This window comes from Trichechus manatus, unplaced genomic scaffold (assembly GCF_000243295.1).
Source record: "Trichechus manatus latirostris isolate Lorelei unplaced genomic scaffold, TriManLat1.0 scaffold00161, whole genome shotgun sequence".
In the NCBI taxonomy this organism is placed as follows: Eukaryota; Metazoa; Chordata; class Mammalia; order Sirenia; family Trichechidae; genus Trichechus; species Trichechus manatus.
The window spans coordinates 2496339-2514710 of record NW_004444097.1 but is presented as its reverse complement, the minus strand read 5'-3'; positions in this window follow the sequence as shown (position 1 = coordinate 2514710).

The following is an 18372-nucleotide window of genomic DNA, read 5'->3' as shown; positions in this document are numbered from 1 at the left end:
AAATGGTGTATCTTTGGCTATGTGTATTTTCACAAAAAAAAAAAAATGGTTGAGAAGTTAGAGGGTTGATATGTTGTGGGATTGTTAACCAATGTCATAAAACAACGTGTACTTCTGTTTCATGAGAAATTATTTGTTCTGTAAGCCTTCACCTGAAGCACAATTAAAAAAAAAGACCTGTTGTTATCATCAAGAAATTTATAATTCTGTTGGATGGACAAGGCATAAATATTAGTCATCCATGCAAATAATTACTTTGAAGTGCACCTCATGGAATCACAAATATAGCAGGTATTGTTGGGCATGGGATTAGGAAAGGCTTTGCAGAGGTGCTGGGTCTCTATGTGGGCAGAAAGGAGCAACTCAGTCAAATGAGCATTCACATGGAGAAGACGCTAGAGGCATCAGCTGTAGTCTCTACTGGCCTTGCTATGAAGGAGCTGGCACTTTCCCTGGTCTCGAGAAGAGTATGTGGTCTAGAAAACGAGCACCAGCAGTTGAGTTTCTCTGCTTTTTGTGATTTTTATTTTCATTGCCTATTTGAAGAGTCTCTATTACTTCCTTCAGAGTCAAGTTTCTTTTTATGTGCAGATTCCATCACACATTAAGCATGCTTACATGCGAATAGCTTCAGGTTACAGTTTTATTTGAAGTTTTTCTATGTAAAGAGTGATTCAGTCTTGATTTAAGAAAATTTCTCATTATCTTGCATTTTCCTTGGAAACTGGTCTTCCCTCAATTATACTTTGTCAGGCGTATAGACATGTTTATCTGCTAAGAAAACAAAAGTATTTTTATCATACCCATTTCCTAACCAAACCCAAACCCATTGCTGTTGAGTCTATTCTGACTCACAGCAACCCTATAGGACATAGTAGAACCGCCCCTACAGGGTTTCCAAGGAGCAGCTGGTGGTTTTGAATTGCTGACCTTTTGGTTAGCAGCTGAACTCTCAACTACTACACCACCAGGGTTCCTAGCCAAGGAGAATTGGCAGTAATAATTATACATGGAGAATAAGCCTATGAAGTGTTCTTAAATTCTTGGCCCTACAAACTCATGTGCAAGGAGTAGCAGCCTCCTGTATGTTTCAGTATTTCAATCCTCTTGGTTGCTGTCACTGAACCATGATTTGATTAAACCCAGCTTTACTGTAGCTGGACTGAGAGCCCCTCAAAAATACTTCCACCCACTGATAGGGAGCAGCGTTACGGGTGTCCATCTAACTCTGAGGCAAAGCAGAGACAAAAACGATCCTGTCCTTAAAGAGATGAAACACTGATGAGCCCTTTATAACACCGAGCCTGTCCTTGAATCTTCCTTTGGGTCTTGTTTCTTTTCAGAGGTGCTGGGCACAAGCAACAGGTAAGGTCATTAAGTCTCACTGGGTAACGGTGAGTGTCGTTGAAGCACAGTCTACACTTGAGGTGTACCAAAGAATGCCCAGCAAGAAAATCTGCTTATATGGGATTAAAAAGTACTCACAATTATCTAGTTAGTTTATTTTATAGTTGCATTTTGCTACATAACACTCCCTGGAGAGGGGAGAGTGGTGAGGGTTTTGAAAAAGGAGGGAGGTGTGGGGATGGAGGTGGAGGGGGGTACTGGGGAATTCCAGAGACTAGCACAGACTTCAAAGTCCTAGTCCTGCTAATCTCATAATGTCCTTGAGCTCCTTCACAAACACCTGTAGTTGTTAGTAGAACTTTTCTTAACCCTTAATGTACTAGTCTCCTGTAAACTGGGAAAACTACAGTAAGTGCAGAGTGAAAACAATGGATTTTGTGTGTCTCTCTCTCATCTTTCCATATGGCAGAAGCATTCGTTCACTTAATATTAATCGAGAGTCTCCTGTGTGCAATGCACTGCATGAAATGAGTAGAGGACCCCAAGTATAAGAAATATTCCCTGACCACCAGGTGTTATAATTTCCAAGTGAAGGTCGGGCAGTATATGATGGGTGGCAATAACTGATTCAGAAAATAAGGTTATGAATATTAAAGTAGGATGAGATCACTGCCAACTTGGCAAATTAGGGAAGTATTCCTAGATGTCATCAGGCCATTCTTGAAGGGCATCCACGGTATGTTCTGGTAGGGAAAGTCACAGCGGTGTGAAGCACAGGGGAATGAAGGGTACAGCTTGGTCGAAGGAAAGCTCCACACTGGACGGCAGTGGTGGATAACTCTGAAGAAGGGAGGATGAGGCCAAATTTTGAAGAGTAATGAAGCCTTCATGTGAATAGTGATACAACCAAATCCCACAGTGGTTGTAGGAGGAGCCCTGGTGGCACAGTGTTTAAGCTCTCAGCTGTTAATCGAAAGGTTGGCAGTTCAAACCCACCAGCCGCTCCATGGGAGAATGATGTGGCAATCTGCTCCTGTAAAGATTTACAGTCTTGAAAATCCTATGAGGCAGTTCTACCCTATCCTATAGCATCACTATGAGTCAGACTTGAAAGCAATGAGTTTGGTTGTGGGTTTGTTTGTTTTGTTTTTTTTTTTTTTTTTGTTAAGAAGTACATAATTGGAAGATGTTTTAGGAAATGATGGCCTTGTTTGTGTGTGGTATAGTTTGGAGATGGGAAAAAGATGGGGCACACAGTACACCTTGGTGGATAATAATAATGATCCTGTAAATTTCTACAGAACTTTATATTTTATGAAGTGCTTTTGTAGTTATTTAATATAATAAGCAGGGGGAACTGAGGCTCAGAGAATTTTCCAACTTTCTTAGTTAAACCAGAACTCAAATACTAGTCTGGGACTCCTAATTGGGCTCCGTGGAGTTTATCCAATTTATCACAGTCTCAACTATTCTATTAGGCTCACATATATGAACTGAGATGATGATCGCAGGAAGAAGGAAGGCTGCATATAAAAGAGATTGTAAAGAAAAAGCCCCAGGTCTTGCTGACTGATCTATGGCAAATAGATCTGGGGGCAAGAGGACAATCCAGACTTCATTCAAGTACTGACTTCCAGGAAGTCTTTATTGATGATCCTTCTCCTTTCTGAATTCTGAGGGCACATTGTTCAAATATATCTTAGTTTATTTCCTACCAATATGTTTTCTAATTATTTTTTGATTGTAAGTCTTTTATCCCTAAGTCTATAAGTGCCTCAAGATGGAACATTACTTTGTGTATATCCACTGTGTTCCCCACGACTAGACCATGCTAGGCAAACGGAAACAGGATTATGAGATAACACTATATCACGTGCTTGAAAAGAACTTCTTTAGGGACAAGTTTAGCAAGGTATTTGCATCTTGGAAGGGAGGAAAATGTAGACTAATGGCAGTGAATAATAGATACGTTAGTAAAATGTTGACATACGATTTTCCAGTTCTAAAAGGAACTGATGTTTGGATACTATGCTGTTATCTGTCAATATCTCACAGTATCATTTCTTGGAGATACTGTGAAGACTAGCTTTTGTTGTTGTTGTGACAGAGAGCTTTATTATATGATATCTTGGGTTACAGTCACTTATTCATTCAAAAATTATTAATGGAAAACTTCTTATGAGATAGCTACTGTCTTAAGTGCTGGTAAGAAAACCTTTTAGATGGATATGAATTAGCACTCTGAAACTCTAGCCCTTCATGTGGATGGAGGAGTGGGTTTCCTTGGGACCAGATGCCAGGGCAAGAAATCCTAAACTGAAACAATGGGAGATATTCCTGTCACAGAAAATCAGAGAATACAGAGGACTTAGATGGTACAAATTGGCTAAAATGAGCACCAAAGAGGACACCATATCCCATATTGGGCAGATTTTAAGATATAGTCATGACCTAGAAGAGGTCTGACCTAGTAGAAGAAGATCCACTGAGAATATACCAGGATTGAAAATAGAGGCAGGTCATAGGAAGATCCTGAGTGTTGCCTAACCCTAGAACAACATACTTTCTGTGCCAAGGTTCACAGCGCAAGGGTGGGTTAACTCTGGTTTAAAGGCATTGACAGACCAGTCAGGAGTGGATCAGGAATCAGACAGACTAATTTCCACTTGTAGAAGCTCTTTGAGGACAGGATTGGTGATTATTTCATCTTTATGTCCCCACTAATTGAAGTTTAGTAATTATTTGATGGATTAATGGATAAATGTAGGCTACAGTCAACGAAAATAAAAATGAACCTCTCCTCCTCGTATCATGAAAGCGTAACTTTTTCTGGAAATTAATAGTAAGACCAGAAACAAGAAAACAGCACACAGACAATTACAAACACACTCACCAGCAATCAGTAAACAGCAGATGCAAACACTGACACTTTTAATCAATGAAACAGTATGATCAGTATTAACTTCAAGATAATTGTAACGTTCCTTCTTGTAACATGTCAGCACATTTGCAGTTTACTATTTCCAAGTGGGAGTATGATCTGAGCAAACTTGAGATGCAGCAGAATAAGAGAAATAGCATCCTGGACTTACATCTCAGGGTGCTGTGGTACTGTATGGCTTTGTGGCTTTGGTAAATTGATCTCTTTGAACCTCATTTTCCTAACCTGTATAGTGGGACTAAAATAACAGCTCTGTCTACATTCCAATGTTGTTGCGAAGATAAAATAAGTTAATAAATGTGAGTTTTGAAATTAAAGCTTCTTATGCTGTGAATCACTATATAAATGCAGGGTACCTTGGTCTATTGAACTAGGTATTAGCACCTAACTACTGAGCTTGGAGGGAGTATCGGTGGCACAGTGATTAAAGTGATTGCTAACCACAAGGTTGGCAGTCCGAAACCACCAGCAGCTCTGCAGAAGAAATATGTGGCAGTCTGCTTCCGTAGAGATTTACAGCCTTGGAAACCCTGTGGGGTCGCTATGAGTTGGAATCGACTCGACGGGGGCGGGACTGAGCTTGGTGGCAGCTGTGCCCTTGAATTTGTGTGTGTGCGTCCGTGTGTTTATATTGTATACCACTTAAGTGCTAAGCAGGGTATCTGCACATTTGAATTGAGAAAAGTCACTCAGCTCTAAGTGACTGCATTGCCATAGTGGCTTCCGGGACAGAGATGCTGCCATGCTTGTTGCACCACAAGCCCCTCCCCACGTGATGACGGCAGCTTTATCCACGGGCTGGTATACAGACATGTTGGATGAAGTAGTATAGCTTAGCGGTTATGGGCTAGGTCTTTAGATTGAGACAAACCTGGTCTACTCCTGAATCCTGCACTTAACTTGTTTAAAGGCCTTAAGCACGTTACCTTAGGCTAGACAGTTAGCCCAATCCTAGAAGTTTCTTCCCAGGATTGCTGGGAGGATAAAACATGAAGATGCCTGTAAGTTTCAGTAAGTGTTATCTGTGGTGGTGGTGGTTGAGAAGAGGGCACCCGGGGCCAATAATCTGGCTACCAGTCTTGATTTTATTACCTCAGGATGTAAGCAGTTAGGTTCACAAGAAACAGCTTTCAGCCCAGCCGATACTTTTTCAAGTAACATTTCTTCAGCTGAGACTCCGAGCTGGTCGTGAATGAAGTTTTCAGAGCACTGTTTCATTATGGGAACTGCCTACAGGAGATACTTCATAGCAATATCTTTGAAAAGTTGTAGGCATTTGGCTTCTCCAATGAAAGTGAACTGCCATCCATTGGTCCTGCTGGCATTTGCACAAGAAAGAGTTGTAACTCTTTCTTTTGATGACTTAAATGGCTGGTGCTTTTTTTTTTTTCCTTTTATTTTTGTGAAGGTCTCTGAGGGAAGCCCCTTCCTGTACAGGCCATTTGATTGGTGTTGGATAGTTGTTCTCCTGTCAGCTGATAAAGTTCCAATGGCTTTTGCAGTTCATCTTTGAATGACTCAGTGACATTTGTGTCAGGCATTTATTTTTAGTACATTTTGCCCCACAGATACATCTCTGAGATGTGTCTCTTCCATCTGTCTGTCTGGCTCAGTGTTTCTGTTGAAGTGACACCTAAAGCCTTGTACCCAATCCTTTATGCCTAAACCCTTCTGTAGCCTTTCTTGTTCCATTAAAACAGCCACGCAGAGCTACGGGATGACATTTCATTCACATGACAAAATGGGTTTTTTATGGTCATGACTTTAATATTATGAAGATATGCTAAAATAGGTCAGTAGAAAGGAGATTATATATGTATATATACACACACATATACATACAGATATACATTATAAATACATATTCATCATATATACACAAGTGAATGTATTTTACATATATGTTATATTTTGTACTGTCAATATAACATTAACATGTTTAAAAAGGCACATAAAATATATATACATATATATTCATACATAAATAAAACTGTGGATGTATATTACACATACATATGTTTTATATCATCAAGTAAGCTTACATTCTTCTTTTGATTTTCTGTTGGGTTTTCTGAGCCCCAAATTACCCAGGATACGGGCACATTAGTGTGAGGAAAGGGATCACTGGGTCACTGTCCCTCTGTCACTGCCTCAGTGACAGCTGATTTCTTTTGCCAACAATCGGGCATGTTCAGCATGAATTACAACTGAGGAAAACTCTATTCAGTGGAACTTTAAAGATTCAAAATGTGTGGATTTAGTTTCATCTGTCAATAACCAGGCTTGCTTAAGAACTAACGTGTTCCTATTTTTTTCCTCTTTTTTTTTTAAAAAAAATATATATGCATTGTCACTAAACATCAATGTGTCTGTATTAACTATTGAAATGTATCTGGACATACACATTGGCACATGCACAAAATACTCAATAGTACTGAGTTCACTCCCCCTATCTTATCAGGCATTTCATCCGTCAGCCCAAAGAATAAACACCTTCAGTGAACACAATTCCAGTCATGTAATCCTGTTAGTCTGCAGTGAGCTTCAATAGCACTTGACAGACCCCAGAAGAACTAGCTCACTGCATGACAACAAACAGCACAATTCTGTTTTTATGTACACTTTGGTACTTGTTGGCATACTATTAAACTGTTTTAATAGGGCCTGCTTCAAAAGGTATATATCTGGGTAGTTAAAATCCACTATGTTGTAAAGTATACTTTAAATCCAAACTATTGCTCTCATAGGAAAATTGTAATTACAATGTTTAGGCTACATAGCTAAACCATGTTGCTTTGTCTTATCTTTGGAAAATCCATACGAAGCTAAAATGGTATCCGTCGTTGAATCAGCAGGGATGAGAAAAAAACCATCACCTGGGGATTTCATGGAATATGGAGAGTGTAGGTTGCTGCACAATTAATCACAGTTCTGCTTGATTATATTTCGTCATAGCTGCAATCTGGATGAAACCTAAATGCCAACATTTTTTAGTCTCTGAAAATCCTTTTCTTTCATGAAATTTGTTTACCACAGCTTTCTCTCAGAGAATATGGTAGTGATGCATCTTTCAGGTAGTGGCATATTTTGCCAAAGGGGACATGTTTACCTCGTGAATGGGTAAATCCTGTCCTAGGCACAGAATCTGCCATTTTCTTTTGCTCATATCCTGAAGTTTAACTTCCTGGTTGCTTTCGTCACCATATCCGGACAAAGTGAATGCATGGTCCGAAGTATGAATACGGATCAGTATATAGTCAGCCCACAGGGCTTAGAGTGAAATACAGTGATTCAGAACCACACACCACAGAACATTTCCAGCTTAGCTCTAGCAATTTGATTTTCTTCTTTTCTACTCTACAAATCTTGAAAATACCATCAGGAGCTTTTCTCTTTCCCCTAAATCATTCAACTAATGTTCCTTCTTCAGAAGTGCCTTTTCCTTATTTAAAGATAGAAATATTTCTAAATGTGTTGGGTCAGTTCTCATGTCTAGGTGGGCACTATGACCTTGAATAACGTTCTCCATACTTGCTGGCACACGACCTACACCCATTTTGCCAGCACCTTGGAGTCAATCCCCAAGTAAGTTAATCTATATAAAGAGAAGCCTGGAAGAGAAGGCTGGGGAGTGGGCTAGACAGGAGCAATTGTGGAGGGCTTTGTATTTCCTAAAAGTAGAGGGCCAGTAAAAATAAGAGAAACCCTCAATAAGATGGACTGACACAATAGCCATAAAAATGGTCTCAAATATACCAAGATTAGGAAGATGGTGCAAGATGGGGCAACCTTTCATTCTGTAATACATACAGTTGTCATGAGATGGACTCAACTTGATGGCAACTAATAACAACAAGATGTTTTATAAAATTCACAAGGCAACATATGTTTACATCGATGCTTTCAGAGATGGAGGAGTGTTCTCTCCAGCTGGTGACTGTTACAGGGATTACAGCAACAAACACAAATGAGAAGAGGAAGAAGAAGGGGAAGGGGAAGGAGCTCATTATCCACAACTTGACTGTTTCCTTAAAGATGTTTCCAATAAGGGACTAAAGCATCCCATAATTTGGCCAAGTTTTCTTTTTCCTTCTTTAGACTATCAAAGCTGACAGCAGTGAAACAGATCTGGAACCCAACCAGTTTGCAGATATAATCCCAGAACCTACATGCTTGCTTCACCATGGACAATCTGATATTAACATCTTCAAGACACTGGATACTATTTTGTTGTCTTGGAAACAGATGTGTTTGCCCTTCTAGACACACAGATCAGCATGTTGGGTCCTAGAAAAATGTCCAATATGCTAATTTTAGTCCCTGTCCTAATGCGAGTAAGTTTCATTTGGTCCTCCGAGACTAAATTAGGCCTCCAAAAGAAAATACCTACAGCTGGTGGGAGCAGGACAGGTTTATCAGTCCATATCAGTCATGTCCATGACCCACAAGCATTCAACTATTGGATGTGCAGAAAAAAACCCCTCCTTACTGTAAGTAAGAAGAAAGTTAGAATTAATTCAGTCAAAGTGTATAGTTGGGAAAAAAAAAAAAAAAAAAAAACATGTATAGTCGAAGTAACCCAATTTCATCATAATTAAACAGGTTTACTTAAACGAATATGGCATTATCCATGACACAATGACTTTTAATGCTGTGTTACTGTGTACGCACTTAACATCTGCATGTTACTTTTACTCATTTATCAACCATACATCGAGTGCCCACAATCAGCCAGCAACTGATGGATTTTTAAAAAGTACATAATATTTGAAGGACTAAATATTAGGTAGAAAAATAAACCACGGTGCCAATACTGTGAACTTTGGATTTTTTTCTTTTTTTTTTTTTTACCACTTCACAGAAAATACAATAGAATGTCTGGGATGAAACCTGGCATAGATACGTATTAAAAGCTCCCCACGTGCAGCCGGGGATGAGGCTGAGTGGTCTGGGCAAGGGGGGATTAATTGGCTGTCCTCAAAGACATGCTTTACGACCTTGCTTCTCAAAGTGCAATCCACAAGCCTACAGCATCAGCATTCCCTGGGATTTTGTTAAGAATGCAGAGTCTCAGCTCTCACCTTAGATACTGAACCAGAATCTGCATTTTAATAAGATTCCTAGGTGATTACCAAGTTCATTTAAGTTTGAGAAGCACTGCTCTACCGTGTCACATACTATGGTTGGGTTATGTAACTGAAGCCTATAGCTAAGCCTTGCCCCTTCCTCTTTCAAACCTGTATCAGAAGCTTTGTGCAGGAACTGAGAGGCTGCACTGTGCAAGAAAGACACATTTTCCTCTATTTGCCAGATCTTCCAATGCCATGAACATGCAAGCCCTGGATACTTCATGTAGCAGAGAGAGCCAAGTACATTTGCAGTAATTAGCTCAAAATACGTTCTCCATCAGAGAAGCAGAGGGCACATCTGCAAAGCAACAGATTTAAGCCTCTGAACTTACTGCATGTGGTGTATCCATCACGAACTGTCTTGTCAACACAAACGTGGTGACCTCAGAGAAAGATATCTCACATATATGACATGAGAGAGACTTAACCACCTCTAAACTCCATGTCCTCGTGTACCTGGTGAATCCTTCCTAGTAGCTGGACCATGAATATGTGAGGGTTTGAGGTAAATGTGATATTTCTTGTCTAGAGGAGTCAATGCAGCAGAGTGAGGAAGAGTGGTAAGTCTAGAGCCAGTCCAACTGGGTCCCAATCTTGGCTCTACCACTTAGTAGCTGTGTGGACAGAGTCAAACTGTTTAAACTCTCCATGACTCAGTTTCTTCATCTCTTAGATGGGAAAACAATGGCAAGCTAGCTCATAAGATTGTTGTGAGGATTCTATGCCTGGCACATAGTAAGTGGTCATTAAGTATGAACTAAGAGTCCCTGGGTGACACAAATGGCTAGGCACTGGGCTACTAACTAAAAGGTTGGTGGTTCAAACCCACCCAGAGGCACATCAGAAGTAAGGCCTTACAATCTGCTTCCAAAAGGTCACAGCCTTGAAAACCCTATGGAACAGTTCTACTCTGCACACATGGGGTCGCCGTGAGTCAGAATCCATTAGATGGCAAGCAGCAACAATAACAAGTATGAACCACAATTTTTATAAAAGTAAAGGAAGAAGGAAGGACTTCTGCTATTGGCTGAAGAGTGTGTATAAAGCTCTAAAACAATGGTCTACCTGTATCTCTGGCTCCATCCCTAGCCCTATGTCCATGCCTATCCTTATCTTCATCTCCATCTCTATCCCTCCATCTCTTTCTGCCTCCATCTACTTTGCCATCTCTAATTCTACCTCTCAATATATCTAGCTACTTCACCAATTTCTAAAACATAATTTGAGGTGGTTCACAGTAAAAGCACAGAATAAAGTGATGCATTGCCCCATCCCCTCCTGCCTTACTGCTCTGCTCTTACTCTGCTTGGGATGGTCTCTCCACCATCATTGCAAATTCAGCTCCATCCTCCCCTGCAGTCATAGTCCACTCTCCTTCCTATGACTACCCTTTGTTCTCCTTCTAACAAGCTCCCAGCTGTACCACTCCAGGACTTGCTGATGCCTTGTGACTCGTCTCGGATTGCTGCATTGCTTTTATTTAGATGTGTGCATGCCTCACCTCTCCACTTATATGGGAGAAACATTTTGAGGGCAACACCTATGGCTTTGGGTGATGGCAAAGCTGCACACCCTGCAGTACTGACAGTGGGTGCTCAGCAGTTATGTATTGAGTGTGTGTGTGTAGGTGTATCTCTGTTTCTAGCACATGGTGCAGAAGAAAGAACACTGGGTTCTGAGTCAAAAAGTCACAGTAAACTCTGAATGAATTCACCAAGATATTTCAACTTTGTACCTCAGTTACTGATCTATAAAAGCAGTGGTGTGAACGAGTGATTTCTAAGTTCCTTTCCAGCTTACTATTGCTCTGTTTCTGTGAGTGTCCACAGTGAGTGCCTCTAACAGCACTGGCTGCTTTAGAATTCACTCTAATGGGCATGTAACATATCTGTGCAATGAATGATAATGTCCATCAATTTGTCTCTAAGTTACAGGACTATCTGATCCTGTCATTATCACCATGTTAGGTAGGCTGCCTCCACCGAGAAGGCTGGGGAAACAGATCATAGTTGATTCAGCAAACATTTACTTAATAGCTAAGATGTCCCAGACACTGCGCTGAGTACTTGTGACATAGCTCTGATCTACAGTGAGAGGCAGACAAATACACCAACAGTTGAAGCCCAGAGTGATCTGTTCTACAATAGACACACACACAGAGGGCTATTGGACCCAGTAAAAAACCAGTTGTGATGGAGTCAATTCCAGCTCATGGCGACCCCATGTGTGTCAGAGTAGAACAGTGCTTCATAGGGTTTTCAATGATTTTTCAGAAGTAGATCATCGGCCTTTCTTCTGAGGTGCCTCTGAGTGGACTTGAATTTCCAGCCTTTTGGTCAGCAGCTGAATGCATTAACCATTTGTACCACCAAGAAACTCCATGGGAACCAGTAAAACCCATCGCCGTCAAATCAATTTCGACGCATAGTGACCCCATAGGACAGAGCAGAACTGCTCCAAAGAGTTTCTAAGAAGCGGCTGGTGAATTTGAACTTGGACCCAGTAGGCGCGCCTAATTGTAGTCTGGGGCTTATCAAAGAGGTGATGTTTCAGGTGAGTTTTCTAGAGTTAGCAGTACCAGCGGTCGGCAGGGTTGGGGAGCACAGTGTTTCACGACAGAGAGAGTGGTGAGTCCAAGGCATGACAGCTGGAGAAACTAAAAGCAGTTCGATGTGACTGAAGGGCAAGACGGTGGGAAGGATCAGGGAGCAATGTGTAAGGGCCCTGTGTGTCCTGCCAACCCAGAATGCCTGAACCAGCCAGGGGAATCCCCTCTTTTGCACAGATGAAGCCACATGTCCCCAAACTCCTGGCCAGCTGCTCTTTGGAGGCGCCCAGCCAGCCCAGATCCAAGCTTCTCCAAGACGCAGATCCCTCTAACCTTCCAAAGAGTTGCGGGCTCTACCCAGGTACATCCATAATCATGAGGCAGGAATTATGAAACGTATTCTGGAAATGGCAAAGAGAGAGAAAGACGGAGACAGAGATAAAGATAGAGACACATCATACGCCCTAGGTAGGTTTTCAAGGGTTGCTCTAAAACAACAGAAAGTTTTTTATTATAGTGAAAATAAACATACAAAATATAAGGCGTCTCAACAATTTCTACAGGTACAATTCACTAACACTGATTAACATTCAAGTTTTGCAACCATTCTGGCAATCCTTTTCCAAATCATTCCACCACTATTAACATAAAAGCAAAAATTCCTCCTTTCTCCTTCCCTCCCACCCCTGGTAACCACTAATAATCTTTGGTTTCTACATATTTGCTTATTTCATATAAGTGAGAGTATATAATATTTGTCCTTTTGCTACTGACTTACTTCACTTAACATGTTTTCAAGGTTTATCCACGTTGTGGCATGCATCAGGATGTCATTTCTCTCTATGGCTGAATAGTATTCCATTGTGTGTAGACACCACATTTTGTTTATCCATTCATCTGTTGATGGACATTTCGGTTGTTTCTGCCTTTTGGCTATTGTGAAAGTACTGCAATGAACATTGGTGTATAGGTTTCTGTTTGCATTCCTGACTTCATTTCTTCTTGGTATATACCTAGAATTGGGATTGCTGGGTCATATGGTAGTTCTCTGTTCAACATTTTGAGGAACGAACAGAAAGTTTCTAAAAAGAACAGACTGATTTATTTGTATCTTAAAAGACAGGCCAAATTCTTTATATAGTCCTGAGACACCTCAGTTCTTCCCATATGTAGGGCTTTCCCTGCAGATGGGGTGATGACTCCTATGTGTGAATCTTGCCTCGGCTCCACTCCGTTTCCCACACAAGGAATTATCGCTGGGGTCCAATATTTCCTGAAAGAAAAACTACACTTGCTTTTCATTTGTGGAAAACATCTGGTCACTGGTGGTTTGTCCCTTTAAAGAGATTTGCTCTCAGCCTTTGAGTGAGCCTTAGAGTGGGCGTAGGTTAAAAACCCCAGCAGAGTGTTACCTTGTGTGAGCAGTCAGTGTCCACCTGGCTGGGAGAGTAGCCCAGGCTCCAGGGACCACGGTTTACGGATGTGAGGGAGGCCGCCACAGACCCGCAGGTGACTGGACAGGAGAATAGCAGAACGGGGTTGCAGCTGAAGGCCAGCCTCTCCCTAAGACCAAATCCTGCTTCTTCAGGCTCAGAGGATTGATCATTCGCAGCTGAGAGCAACCAGCCAGCAAACCTGATTCATCTGCTGACAGAACAGTTGAGCTGAAGCAGCCGGTGTTTTAAAGACATTTGGGGGAATCTTTGGTTTAGACAGAGTGGGAAATGGGGAGGGAGAGCAGAGAAGAAAGCATCTCCTTGGTGTCATATGCCAACCCAAATTAACTACTATGGAAAGCAGATTGTATTTAGCAGATTTTAATATAAATTAGGTTAATGGTGACACATTTGAAATAGTACACTGAAAAATCAGTCTGTAATAACAAGCTAACAGATGTTGGCGTTTTTATTATTAATAATACATTCATTATCATCTGATTATTGTCAAACATTGTTTGACAGGAAAAAAATGGTATAAATGATTCATACACATTTGTTACGTTGTTGAGGGGTGGTAGTGCTTGTTTTATTAACGCAGTGACTTGAGTGCTCTGATAATCATTCTAAAAATCTCAAGTTTAATCAAGGCTATTGAGGCATATACACTGGGTTACAATAATCCTAGCTTAACTGCGCTTCTCATTGGAGGATCTCAAAGATGTTCTCCTGACTTCACTTACTCACCCTCTGGCCTTAGTGCGAGGTCTGTACATGGTGGGTTCAGGTTCTCAGGGGACATCACTGGACAAGGGGGGCACATCATCTTACGTCATCTCCTCATTGTGTGAAAGGGTCCCAGAGAGAAACTGTTAGTAACTTTCTGTTCCAGAGCTTGGGGAACTGAGAAATGTGGTTTTGCCTTACAGAAGCAAAATGAAATTAAGAAATGAGCAGCATAGACAGCCAGTCACCGGACCCACAACATTTAAAATCAGAGTATTTCTCCTCACATTCTTGGTCAAATCTGCTTATGCAAGATATGTTGTTATTGCTGTTAACTGCTGTTGAGTTGGCCCCCAACTCATGGCAACCCCATACACAACGGAACAAAATACTGCCTGGTCCTGCATCACATCCATGATCAACTGCAGGTCAGACTTTGTGACTTGTAGGGTTTTCACAGGCTGATTTTTGGAAGTAGATCACCAGACCTTTCTTCTTAGTCTGGAAGTTCTGCTTAAAACCTGTTCAGCAACATAGCAAAATACAAGCCTCCTCTGACAGATGGGTGGTGGCTCCACTTGAGGTGCACTGGCCAGGAATCGAACCTGTGTCCCCTGCATGGAAGGTGAGAGAGTTCTATCACTGAACCGCTTCTGCCTTCCTATACAACATATACCCTACATTTAATCTGTTTGTGCCAGCAGCATAATTTCTACTCAGATGTTATTACAGTTACAGTTTGATGAACACTTCAGACAGTTTAGGCACCATAAAGAAGTTTTTGACTTACTCGTTGTCTGAGACTTAAATGAGGCAAGCGGTTTTTAATTAATGTGCTGGAGTATGGATAATTGATGAAGACTGTTGAAGGTGATGTGGAAGCATGAGATGTTCCCTCCATGAAGATTTGGTAATGGAGTTGGAGATACTTAGCAGAAAGGACAGCTTGTGTTAGGGTAGCAGGAAACTATTTACATGATTTAAGCAATCCTACAAGCCTCTCTGAAAATATTTACTCTCAAAAGCTTATCAGAGCATCACACCTGTTTACCACTTGGTTTGTGATCCCTGATGTGAAAGTCATTTCCCTTGGAAGACTAGTAAGACACTGAGACAGAAGGATACCGTGAAAATGCTCCCATTTCCTGATGACACAGGAAGGCCCATAGGTTCTCTCTCTACACTGTGGAAAGAGTATGGCCCGTATCAGCCAGTGACTTACCTTGGGAGCACTAACCTGGCTCTATGAGCAAAGTCAGATTAGCAGGTGGGCCAGCCAAGAGCTGTCAATGGTTCCCAACCAACGGGCTCATGGGTACACGCAGAAATTTAACAAGGTCCAAAATCTCGCATTCACTATAACCCCTCTCCGGAAGAGTGCTGTCTGGGGTTGAAAGGAATATTTCATGAGTTACTGGGAGTATAAGGGGAGGTCTCCAGTAACAACTGGGGGTGGCTACATTGGCTTTGGACGGGGTGTGTTCAGATCAAAGCAGATTTTTAATTTTGCTGCAAGCATGTGCAAAAATTGTGACACAGCTGAGTTGCTCAGAACCATCAATGGAGTCTGAGCCTGTCACTCCTTGGCTCCTTCTCTGTCCTTCTCTCAACAGTGTTGTGCGCACCATAACAGAAGTGCTCAACCACTATTTCAAGAATTCAGGTTTAATCAAGTATCAGCAGGTTAGTAATTTGATATTTGACTAAATACACTTAGCAGGTTAGTACTTTAAGTGTGCAGATATATCTCAACCCAGCTTAGGGTAGCTATGAGCAGGTTTGGGCCCTCGTTAAAAAATAATTGGATATCATTCAGCAAAGACAGACCAGCTAAAAAAATGAGCATGAGATTTGTATTTATGTGCATCAGGTAGGATTCTGGGCCCCCTTCTCTGAGGTAGATGATAGATAGGTAGATGGGTAGGCAGGTGAATAGATAGCTGCCATCAAGTCAGCTCCAACTCACAGTGACCTTATGTACAACAGAACAGAATGATGCCTGGTCCTGCATCATCCTCACACTTACTGGCACGTTTGAGTCTATCTCTGCGGGTGTTGTGCCAGTGCATCTCACTGAGGGTCTCCCTCACACTTGCTGGCCCTCTACTTCACCAAACGCCATGTCTTCCTCCAGCGATTGATCCCTTCTGATGATGTTTCCAAAGCAAGTGAGTCGGATAATGTTCTGTTGTGATCCATACGTTTTCACTGGTTAATTTTTGGAAACAGCCAAGCCTTTCTTCCTAGTCTGTCCTTGTCTGCAAGCTCTGTTGAAGCCTGTCCTCCACGGGTGACGCTGCTGGTATTTGAAATACTGGTGGCATAGCTTCCAGCATCACAGCAACACGCAAGCCACCGCAGTGTGAGAAACAGAGAGACAGGTGGTGGTTCTGTACTATAGGCCCCAGTACTGTGTAATGGCTTTTCCCTTTAATCCTGATACAGTGCTGTCTGGGGGACCTGTAAGACTGCATTAGAGTAAGAGTCTCTTGGCTTGGCTGAGAGATGTTCTTGATGCTTGGAGGTGAGGAATCACATAAGGAAGAGATAGGAGGGGCCTGGCCAGAAGGCAGTGCTGGGGTTGGGTAACTGCAGGGGTGGAGAGCCCTCACAGTGCACTCCAGCCAAGGAGGGCAGGTCCATGTTGATGAAGAATTTGGGACAGGCAAATTCAGGGAGGGCCACAACCCATGTTGGAAAGCAGCCAACGGCCCTACACACAATCTGCACCGCTGTCATACCTCTGCCCGTGCCTGCTTTAACACAGCTCTCCCAGAACAAAGGGTGCACTCTTGTTCCTTTGGGCCTTATGCTGATTCAGCCACGCTCAACATTATTTTTCAAGAATATGATTCAAGTTTCAAAACTGGTCTTAATGCAGAAAAGAGCAGATTCCATCTGTGTTGCTTTTACAATTTTATTTTATTCTTTTCAATTCAATGATTTTGAGTAAATTTACAAAATTGTGCAGCCATCACCACAATCCAGTTTGAGAACATTTCCATCATCCCAGAAAGATTTCTCTTGCCTGTTTACAGTCAATCCCATTCCCCATCTGTGTTGTTTTTAGAGCAAATGCAATATACGTGAGTTAAATATTCAGGATTGCTTCCGTGAAAACAATTGCATGCTTCAGGCCCCTAAGGAGAATGATCCTCCTCAATAATGAGATTTTTTTAGCACTTAAGTTTTTAAAGTTTTTATTTTTTGGTCAAGGCTGGTCTTTACTGATACTGACAACCAGGACAGAATTTTTGATTCTTAGCCTGTATTTAAATCATCCATCGCACCTCACCTGTATGTGCTGGGATGGCTGCCTGCCTGCCAAAGCTCAGAGTCTCAACCCTAGTCACATATTTTGATGCCCCAGGGAGCATTTTTAAAAGCCCCTGTACCTAGGTTCTGCCTCTAGATTCTAATCTAGTTAGTTTGTGTTTGAGTCTAAGGTATAGCTGAAGTTGATAATCACTGTAAAATATTTGTTGATCACTTTCTCTATGCTAAGCAGTGACTATGCTGGACTCTGGTTTTACAAATGATAATAAAATCTATTCCTTGCCCTCAGGGGTTTATAATCCAGGGTTGGGATCAGACAAACAGGTTCATTTATTATAAAACAGGGTATTATGATAAGAAGCTACCTTATCATTCTATGATAACATAATAAAGAAGAAATTGTTTTTGGCTGACAGACATGAGGAAGGCTCCACAGAGGGGGATGGGGTCCGGGGGGGAGGGGGGCTTTGACACATGAGCCGATCTGCGATAGGCAGTGTGGAATAGGTATTGTGGCCCTAGTACATGATTTATCCTCAAATTTCATAGATAGCCCTGGTCTCTTGCAATGGTCCTCTGAAAAGAAAAACAATTGTTCCATTGCAAAATCCAATTATACATTTATATGTTTCACAAAGATTCTTTATTCCTTTCTTTACAAAGAATTTGAGGTGGGTAAATAATTCAAGGAATTTCTGCAAAAATACAGTGAGGAACAAAATAAATGAATCCATACTCTAGAACATACCACTCTGGCGTAGGAGGTGTGTAATCTGCATACAGTTATGTAATGAAGCTTGACTAGTTTCATATAAACTGCTAACCCAATGACTGGGAAAGAAAGTATGCTGAGATACACCCATGGAATAACACTCGACCCAATGTCAGTACCAACTTGCCGGGCTGTTCGTCAAAGTGAAAGGTTTGTAACATCTGACCTGTATTAGAGAGTTGCAGAGAAAACACAGT